Source organism: Papaver somniferum, unplaced genomic scaffold, assembly GCF_003573695.1.
Source record: "Papaver somniferum cultivar HN1 unplaced genomic scaffold, ASM357369v1 unplaced-scaffold_10, whole genome shotgun sequence".
In the NCBI taxonomy this organism is placed as follows: Eukaryota; Viridiplantae; Streptophyta; class Magnoliopsida; order Ranunculales; family Papaveraceae; genus Papaver; species Papaver somniferum.
This window is the reverse complement of record NW_020618825.1, coordinates 15491751-15501771: the sequence shown is the minus strand read 5'-3', so window position 1 is coordinate 15501771 and position 10021 is coordinate 15491751. Positions and strand designations below refer to the sequence as shown.

At 37.5% G+C, this 10021-nt stretch overlaps 1 long non-coding RNA gene across 1 annotated transcript; it reads right to left on the bottom strand.

Moving 5' to 3' along the window:
* Positions 1–374: 374 nt before the first annotated feature.
* On the bottom strand, positions 375–996 carry LOC113326705. Its single transcript, XR_003348490.1, has 3 exons — positions 937–996; positions 794–823; positions 375–511 (listed from the first exon to the last, which is right to left on the bottom strand). It is a non-coding gene; the product is annotated as an uncharacterized LOC113326705 (long non-coding RNA).
* Positions 997–10021: the final 9025 nt, after the last annotated feature.

The following is a 10021-nucleotide window of genomic DNA, read 5'->3' as shown; positions in this document are numbered from 1 at the left end:
GTGACATTTCCAATTAACCAAACTAAAGTAGATGTCTTTGCCGCTTTGAATCATATTACTGCATCTCTTTACAGAGACTACTTTTTTCACAATCTAAAGGACTATGTGCGAACATTAAAAGCTTATTATAATCAGGTACACTAACCTTTCAGGTAGTGCCATCGCAGCGAATTTGCATGCTGTCATGGACCCTGATGAAAACATACAACATGAACCAAATTTAAGAACAATCCATATTATTAAACCCTCCAAATCAAGCTAGGAAACTGAAATACGATGGAAAAGGCTTTGCTTACCCATGGAATGACCAAAAGCATGCGCATTTCTCAAATCTATATGACCCATTAATTACAATGCATCCTTTGCCAAATTGATGTCCTGTATCAACAATCCCATTACACAAATTTTCAAAACTGTAAGAAAGAAATGCGTCAAAAGCACATATTTGACCCGAGACTCACAGGGGACATCCATCTTCATCATGATCTTTGTTCTTCAACTAACTCCACTTCTACCAATCAGAAAACAAACCAAAAAATGGTGAATATGTCAGCCGCGAAACAATCGGCGGTGAATTAAAGATTGCAATCATTCATGCAACACAAAAAGAAACCAACGCAACACAAGAAAAAAAATTTCAATCAAAGCTATAAAAACACAAAATTCCAGCAGCAGAATCCTGATCTAGTGCCATAAGAAAACCCATATTTATCAAACAAGCTGAAGTAATGATATTACAAAAGAAAATCACAGATTAATTCCTAGCTTTATCAAACATGAGCATGTTGTGAACCTTCTCCTTTTGCTTTCCTTTGTTCCACTTCTGTAGAAATTACAAAAATAAATAACTCAATAAAAAATATAAAAAACCTAAATTCAAGATAAAAGAAGAACCCAATATAGATTTAATCAGGAATTGATCTTTATTTTTTTTACCACCATTAGATTTAGCTGGATTTGAAGATGGTGGTGGAGCTTTGTACTTCTTTCGTGCCTGAATAAAAAGAGAATATACACAATTAGTAAAACAAAACTAAGAAAACAAACAAATAAACTAAAAGTATCAACAAATGCACACACTGATAACGAATCGGAAAAGAGAACTGAGATGAAATCCAAGCTTTTAGGTTTACTAACATCGAATTTTTTTCATATGAAATTTCAATTTGGAGATGAATAAGTTAATCGTTTGGTAAATAAAGAGGATACTTACCTTTCGATTCAGTTTTTGTGGATGAATCTTCGTTTTTAATTGTTGTTGATGATCTTCATCACATCTTTTTCATCGATTCAGAACAAATCATCAAGAGATGATGCTGTTATGATAGAGAAGAAGATGACGCAAAACCTAATACTAAATTTTTGATTCACAAGCAACAAATTGTGATGATGAAGGAAAAAATTAAGCGAACCAGAGAACGAGTTAAGATAAAGAGATAAGGTTTCGTTTATTTTTCTCTTTCCATATGAAAGTCTGACTCTCACAGTAGTTCTTGAATCTCAGAGTTTTTACAAATATACCCCTCTATAAAACTACTGCGTTTGAAACAGGTTTATATGATTTTGGGCATACTAAAATCTTTCTAGGCATACTGAATAAAGACAAAAAAGGTTGTGAAATAGCAAATTCAGATAATCCCTCCAAATTTTTTTTAATGACAAATCTTCCCTTTACGTATTAGTGTTAGTAATATTGATTAGTGATTAAATATTTTGTTTAGTGATTAAGATAATTTTCAGAATTATAAAGGTTGTTTAGATGAAAAATTTTGGAAAAAGAAAATCAAAGTTTTTATTGAGAAGGAGAGAAAGAGAAGGAGACAGTGAGAAAATTTTAATTGTTGATTCAATGGAGGATGAGGAGGGTCATAATTCATCTAAAAAACCTAGGAAAATACACATCAACTACACCAATGATTCCCAAATGGCTGATTTCTTAGATTATGAGAATGATTTTATACCCACTCAAACTCAAGCTCAAACTCAAGATGATGATTTTTATGAGCCAAATCCTGATGATGAAGACATTGATGAGGAACCCAATGCTTTTGATACACAGGTACACTTCTATTCTATGCTTAATCTCACTTCTATAGCTCTTAATTATGAAAATTTAGGTTTTTTGGATCATGGTTCGGCAAAAAAGGTTGAGGTTCGGCTCACATCTATGAGCCGAATCTACCAATTGATGAACGGTTCGGCTTATATGAAAGTTTCATAGTAAGCCGAACAACATCCTGAATAGCCCGGACAAAAAAACAATTACTGGTTCGGCTTATATTTCGCAAATAGTATGAGACGAACATCAATTTGTTATTTTTTGGGTTAAAATATTGTTATTGGTTCGGCACATATTGAGAATATCGTATAAGCCGAAACCTCTAAATGTTCATAGTTCGGAATATAATATGATTATCGTATGAGCCGAACATAAATTTTTGATTTTTGGGTTGAAATATTTTTATTGGTTCGACACATATTGAGAACATCGTATAAGCCGAAACCTTTAAATGTTCAGGGTTCAGCACATAATATGATTATCGTATGAGCCGAATATTTCTATTATTTTTCCTTTCAAGTATTTGAACCTTGTGATATTCTTTGTAGATCGTACCCATGGAAGATCAACCTGATCCAGTAGACATAATTCACGAGGATACCAAGGATCACTTCCAAAATGATTTGGTATGTAAGAACCTTTTGTTTAACTTAATGTTGCCGGAATATTCCAAAGTTTTGGAATGAACCTTTCTAATTAATTGTTTTGGAATGAACACAGAGATGGAAAACTAAACCCGAAGTTCTGGATTGGCTTGAGGAACACGCGATGAAGATAAATTGTGTACTAGTTAAAGGACAACAAAGACGTTGGGATCGGTTTGAAATGATTTGTGAGCGTAGTGGAATCGGCGCCAGCAAGGTTAAAAAGGGTACTGTATACGATGGGAATACTGGGAGAAAGAATAGGACGAAGACGAAGAAAAAAATTTCCCTTTCAAGATCGTTTTCAACCTCAAGAATAAGTCCTTGAACAAAAAAGATCAATATTGGATAATTAATAAAGTTATGGATTGTCGTCATAACCACCCACGTCCCAAAGACATGCATGGACATGCGAAAGTAGCGCGACTCAAACCCGGTGAGATGCTAGAAGTGGATAAAATGACACGAGCACGTTTGCCACCGTCTAGGATTCTTAGCAAATTGAAGGCGGACAACAAGAATAACAAGTCGACTATGCAAACTATCTACAACGCAAGAAAAAATATTAGAAGACTCAATTTGCAAGGTACGATGGTGATGCAACAAGTAATGTGGTTAGGGGTGAAGAATAACTAGGCTTGCCAAAAGAAGTTGGATGAGTTCGGTCAAGTCACACACCTTTTCCTTGCCCACCCGGAATGCGTCCAATTGGCTCTATGCTTCCACAAGTTATTATATTGGATTGCACGTACAAGATTAATAAATATGAGATGCCGTTGATGAACATTGTGGGGCATACTTCGAAAAAGGCACAGTTCACCGTGGCTTTTTGTTTCTTGAAAAACGAAAAGAAAGAGAGTTATGTTCGGGCGTTAGAACAATTGAAGTTAATCTTCCGGGAGGGTGCTCTTCCTAAAGTGTTCGTTTCCGATTAATATTCATCGTTGATGTATGGTATTAAGAAGGTATTTCCGGATGCATTCAATTTTCTTTGTACGTTTCACATATGGTGCAATGTGAGCAAAAAATGCCAATCGAAAATTCAACCTGATCCAGTAGACATAATTCACGAGGATACCAAGGATCACTTCCAAAATGATTTGGTATGTAAGAACCTTTTGTTTAACTTAATGTTGCCGGAATGTTGCCGGAATATTCCAAAGTTTTGGAATGAACCTTTCTAATTAATTGTTTTGGAATGAACACAGAGATGGAAAACTAAACCCGAAGTTCTGGATTGGCTTGAGGAACACGCGATGAAGATAAATTGTGTACTAGTTAAAGGACAACAAAGCCGTTGGGACCGATTTGAAATGATTTGTGAGCGTAGTGGAATCGACGCTAGCAAGGTTAAAAAGGGTACTGTATACGATGGGAATACTGGGAGAAAGAATAGGACGAAGACGAAGAAAAAAATTTCCCTTTCAAGATCGTTTTCAACCTCAAGAATAAGTCCTTGAACAAAGAAGATCAATATTGGATAATGAATAAAGATATGGATTGTCGTCATAACCACCCACGTCCCAAAGACATGCATGGTCATGCGAAAGTAGCGCGACTCAAACCCGGTGAGATGCTAGAAGTGGATAAAATGACACGAGCACGTTTGCCACCGTCTAGGATTCTTAGCAAATTGAAGGCGGACAACAAGAATAACAAGTCGACTATGCAAACTATCTACAACGCAAGAAAAAATATTAGAAGACTCAATTTGCAAGGTACGATGGTGATGCAACAAGTAATGTGGTTAGGGGTGAAGAATAACTAGGCTTGCCAAAAGAAGTTGGATGAGTTCGGTCAAGTCACACACCTTTTCCTTGCCCACCCGGAATGCGTCCAATTGGCTCTATGCTTCCACAAGTTATTATATTGGATTGCACGTACAAGATTAATAAATATGAGATGCCGTTGATGAACATTGTGGGGCATACTTCGACAAAGGAACAGTTCACCGTGGCTTTTTGTTTCTTGAAAAACGAAAAGAAAGAGAGTTATGTTCGGGCGTTAGAACAATTGAAGTTAATCTTCCGGGAGGGTGCTCTTCCTAAAGTGTTCGTTTCCGATCAAGATTCATCGTTGATGTATGGTATTAAGAAGGTATTTCCGGATGCATTCAATTTTCTTTGTACGTTTCACATATGGTGCAATGTGAGCAAAAAATGCCAATCGAAAATTCAACCACTTAAGTTGAAGGAATTAGAGAACATTGCTAAAATCCAACCGGAGAAGACACGAGTAAAGAAAAAGAAGGAATTCTTGAAATAATATGAACATAATGAGATGTTGTGGGCTTCTTTCCAAGGAGAATGAGAAGCTTTGGTATGGTCAATCACCGAGGATGTCTACGAAGAAAATTTTAAAATGCTTATTAAGCATTGGAAGACCAGCTACCCCGATGTCATTACTTACTTGGTTAAATATGTGTTGGAACCTAATAAAGAAAGGTTCGCGTTTTGTTTCACAAATCGGCACAAACACTTCGACAACCAAGCCACAAGTATGGTAGAGTCGGCTCATTATTGGTTAAACAAGAACCTTTTTGGATGTGTTGACACTTTCGTCACGGTTTTTGATGCAATTGATGCATATTTCAAAAGTGATGTTGTGAGAATTAAAGCCTCCTTCGAGCATAACCTTATGTTCAGACACAAGAATTATGGTAGTAAATGGCTACGGGAATTAACTTATAGAGTCTCACATTTATGCATCGACTTGTTGATGGAAGAAGTGGATTTGATTAAGACATTAGGCGCCAACTTGGAGGAAGAGTGTGTTTGTAAAATGAAGACATATATGGGACTTCCATGCCGCCATGACCTACTTCGGTACAAGGATGGTATCATACCATTTGAGGATACTGATCATTTTTGGAAACAATTAAGCTTCGATCCTCTCCCAACCGAAGACGACGAAGATGATCTAGAGATATGGGACACGACAAATGGCAAAAAGTTGGCGGAGATATAGGAATATGGGCCGAGGTCAAAAGAAATTCCTATGGGACAACATGATGCCGGTCATGTATCCTTTCACCCAAGAAAATATTTTGGAGCGGAGAAGAGTGAACCGAAAGGTAGGAAGAGTAAGAAAATGAATAATTTTCAAACTAGACAAGCCAACAAGGAACTATTGGGTAATAAGAGGGATCCATCCGGCGTTGACTACCATGATGCAAGGATTGAAAAGGCAAAAAAGGAAATTGAGAAGTTGATGAAGGAGGAAGAAGTCAAAGTTCCAAAAAAACGAGGTCGTCCAAGTATTCAAAAAGCCGAAACAAGTAACAAAGAGGTGAATAATAATGATTGTTCGGCACAAGCAAAGGATAGTAAAGAGGATGTCAAGAGGAAGGCTAAGATGTATCCTTCACAAACTAAGATAAAGGAGAAAAGGACCGTACATGAAATTGGTAGGATGAGAGGACCTAGAAGAGATAAGTCCGGTAAGTATTTGAGGCCTATCAATTTTATATACGATAACTACTTGGAAGATCTATCGCCAATAATTCATGAGCATATTGTAGCAATGGACGACGTGCAAGGTGATGGAAATTGTGGATATCACGTCACGGCGGAACAACTTGGTCCTTTTAAGGAAGAGAACAATCCGTGCCCCCTGAAAATGAAGTTAACTATATTCGGCAACGAATGTTACAAACCCTACGTAAAAACAAAGATTTCTATAAGACAATGATGAGAACAGGTGCAAGAGGAGATGCAGGGGTGGCAGCGGAGTACATTGCATTCGAACGTCGTTTGCATGGGGATTTTATCATTACCGAAGAACATTGGATGTCAATGCCCATTTGTGGGTTTTTAATAGCGGAGACATTCGATTGCGTCGTACATTGTTTCTCATGGACGGGTAGTAGCTTTACTTACGCGCCTCCAACAAAACCTTGCAATGAAGGTGTAAAGGATAGAAGACTTGTTCTTGGATTTGTTCAAAATTGTCATTTTATCGGCCTCAAACTTAGACCCGCTTGCCCATTACCACCCTTGATGAGTGCAGCCTTTTGGCCTAGATTTGAAAATAATTTTGCGATGGATTGGTGTGCAAATTATGCGACGGAAATGGATCTTTGGATATCTTTGAATGTGCAGCCTCCAAGTGGACAAGTAATTACGTTTTCAAGTGATGAGGATGAAGATGATAAGCAAGAGGTCAGTGAAGATGATGAGAATGAGGTCAGTGAAGAGGATGAGAAAGAGGTCAGTGAAGAGGATGAGATTCGTTTAGGATCTCCATAAAAATGTTTCATGGATTTATCCGCGTATTTTGTGTCTTTTGATTTTCGTGTATGATGAGGATGATATTTTGACTAGAATTGCAATTACATGTACCCATCAAAACGAAATACTTGAATGATTTACTTTTTGGTTATGGAACGTGTTGTTTTCTAGAAACTGGAACCATGAACACAGGAGATGTTCGGCTTGTAACTTTAGTTCAAGGAAAGCCGAACCCGACAGAGTGATGAAAATCCAGAGTTTTTCTGTCAGGTTCGGCTTAGAGTATTTTGATGAAAGCCGAACCTGAAAAAAAAACCAGAGTTTTTTTGTCAGGTTCGGCTTATAATATTATTTCACTGCAAGCCGAACCTGACCAAAAAAAAACCTGAGTTACTCGGCTAGGTTCGGTTTGTATTATATTTTTAAGAAAGCTGAACAATGGATTTCAACATTCGGCGCATAACTGGAATTACAGGATAAGCCGAACCTTTCATGATTCATGAACACAAAAAATATTATATCATTCCAAATATACTTTTCAAATTCATAGAAAATGTGGATTACACACCCGTTACATAATAGCGTTACAATAAATTTCTAATCGAATTCTTCTAATATCCTAAACGGGTAATGAGAAACCTTCTAAGAATGTAGTAGTGATCTTTGTATTCGAAATTCTTTCCTTTCCATCTTCGCCATTCCTCTAGAGCTCGATCTTCAATCTCAGAGTTTGTTCACCCTTGAGACGATATAGACTCACAATCCGAACTAAAGCTAAAGTCTTTCACCGTTTCTTTAATAGTTCCAATTCGGCAAAACAAGGCCGCACTATCCCGGTTGTGAGGATTACCCGTTTCGGTGCTGAAGGCTTCATGAATTCTAACCAAGTAGTACATACTCATCAATCCCTTCACTCGTCGTTCTTCACCCTTCTTTGGATAGTATGCTACGTAATTAGTGCAAAGAGACAAATCTTCTTCTAAAGTAAACTCATGAGTTGAGGGTGCCATTTTTTTTAGTATATTCTCTGAAGATTATGAAAAACCATGTATGCCTATATAATACAGGTTACAACGGCTATATATTTCAAAAAAGAGTCGTTCATAGATTTTTGTGCAAAAATAGACAATGTTCGGCTCATAAGAAGGTTTGAACATAAGCCGAATCCGTTTATGTAACGGCTAGAATTTCAAATTTTAAAACTTCTAACAGATTCGGCTTATACGAGTTTGAAGATCTAAGCCGAACCTGAAGGACAAAGGATTCGGCGCGTAACTAACATTACAGGATACGCCGAACCAGAGTTAAAACATGAAATCAAGGTGTCCATAACACAATCCCAGCACCATTAAAAACAAAGTTCAGCACTAAAACCAAAGGTGTTTGCAACACCATAAAAGTGTACTTAAAACTTAAGAAAACATTAAAAGGAACTTGGAAACATAAAAGGGCATTTAACCACGACCCCTCTTCTTAGTTGCACGACCACCTCTTCTTCCACCTTGGTCTTCATCTTCCGACGCATCATTACCGGGTTGGCCGGTAGCACCATCTTGGTTTGTACCTTCACCAACTTGTCGAGACCTCTTAGTGGTAGGCTTTTGTGTGGGTTCCTCGGGTCCTTCTCCTTTGTTGATGATTACATCCCACTTTTTGTAGAGGTATTTTTGTTCTTCCACGGTCATTGGTGTTTTGCAACCAAGTTTGGCCTTCATTTTTTTCAACATCTCCCTACCCGCGACAACCTATTTTTTCATTTGTCAACAACTTATAACCGTGAGGTTGAAGACATTTTTACCATAACTAATATATGAAAATACTATAAAGTGAATTCATTCTTACCATTATCTTGAAAGCGTTGATTACATCTTCGGAAGTAGACTTGTTGGTGATCTTGATTGCCTTCGCCTTCCCCTTATCAGCTACCTTTTGACTTTTCTTATTGATAATGAAGGGATGAGAAATTTGGTTATACCAATCCATATAGCCCGGATCCTCTTCACATGGATCATCAAGTAAAGGTGCTAACTTGGACGCATCTAATGTGTGATCTTCTAACTTATTCCAAAACTCAAGGGTGGGATCAGGATCATACTTTGGTTCCAAAGATGAAGTGGTTCTTTTAGTTCCAGTACCACTCTTTGGTAACAACCTTAATTTCTCATCAAACAAAGGAACCTTTTGCACGCATCCTAATTGACGGAGTACTCGCCGAGGATCGTATATAACATAACCACCGGGATACCACAATGAACCATGATACATACCTACCGGCATATCCTCATCTTCAACAACTTCATATTCTTCATCTTCCTTCTCATATGGTTGAAAAGTGACATCATCAACACCCAGTAGGTCTAACGTCTCTCTCAAACTTGCCACCAAGTGTTTTTTGTTCCTTTTCTTCGAGTCCTCGTACTCGTACCGTGCTCCAGTTGGCTCTATATCAACATAATCGACATCCTTCTCAAATACTTTGGCCAAGTTCAAAATTGGGAAATGGACATATATCCACACCTACATCCAAAGAACCACATTCAAAAATCAAAGGAATTGAAGTGATAGAAACAATTTTTACTTGGAAACATCAAAGTGAGAATAAATTTTGCAAACTCAGAGAACTGTTCGGCTTATATGGATCATGTATTACAAGCCGAACCAAAAAAATAACTGTCCGGCTTATACGATTTTATGGTTATAAGCCGAACCATACTCTGAACTCCCAAAAGTTACCTGGAGCAAAGTGAAGTTCCCTCCGATGTTTGTACTTGTCAACCTAGACGCGGTGGAAAGTTGTTCCATCAGGTAAGCGAGCATAGCCGTTCCCCAAGCATACTTTTTACAAGTTTCAAGATTCTTTACGAATTGGAGATAATTAGCATTTACCTTGTTTCCGGTTGTGTCGGGAAGATGTCTCTACCAAGAGTATAAAGAAAGTAGGCAGTTCCGGATTGCTTCACTTTGACGGGATCCATTACTCCCTGCTTTGTGTTCTCAAACTCCTTTTTCAAGTTAGTCAGCTTGATCTTCTTATTCTTCTTATTTCTGCAATTGGGAGTGCATACAGAATTGAAATCTTTAACGGATCG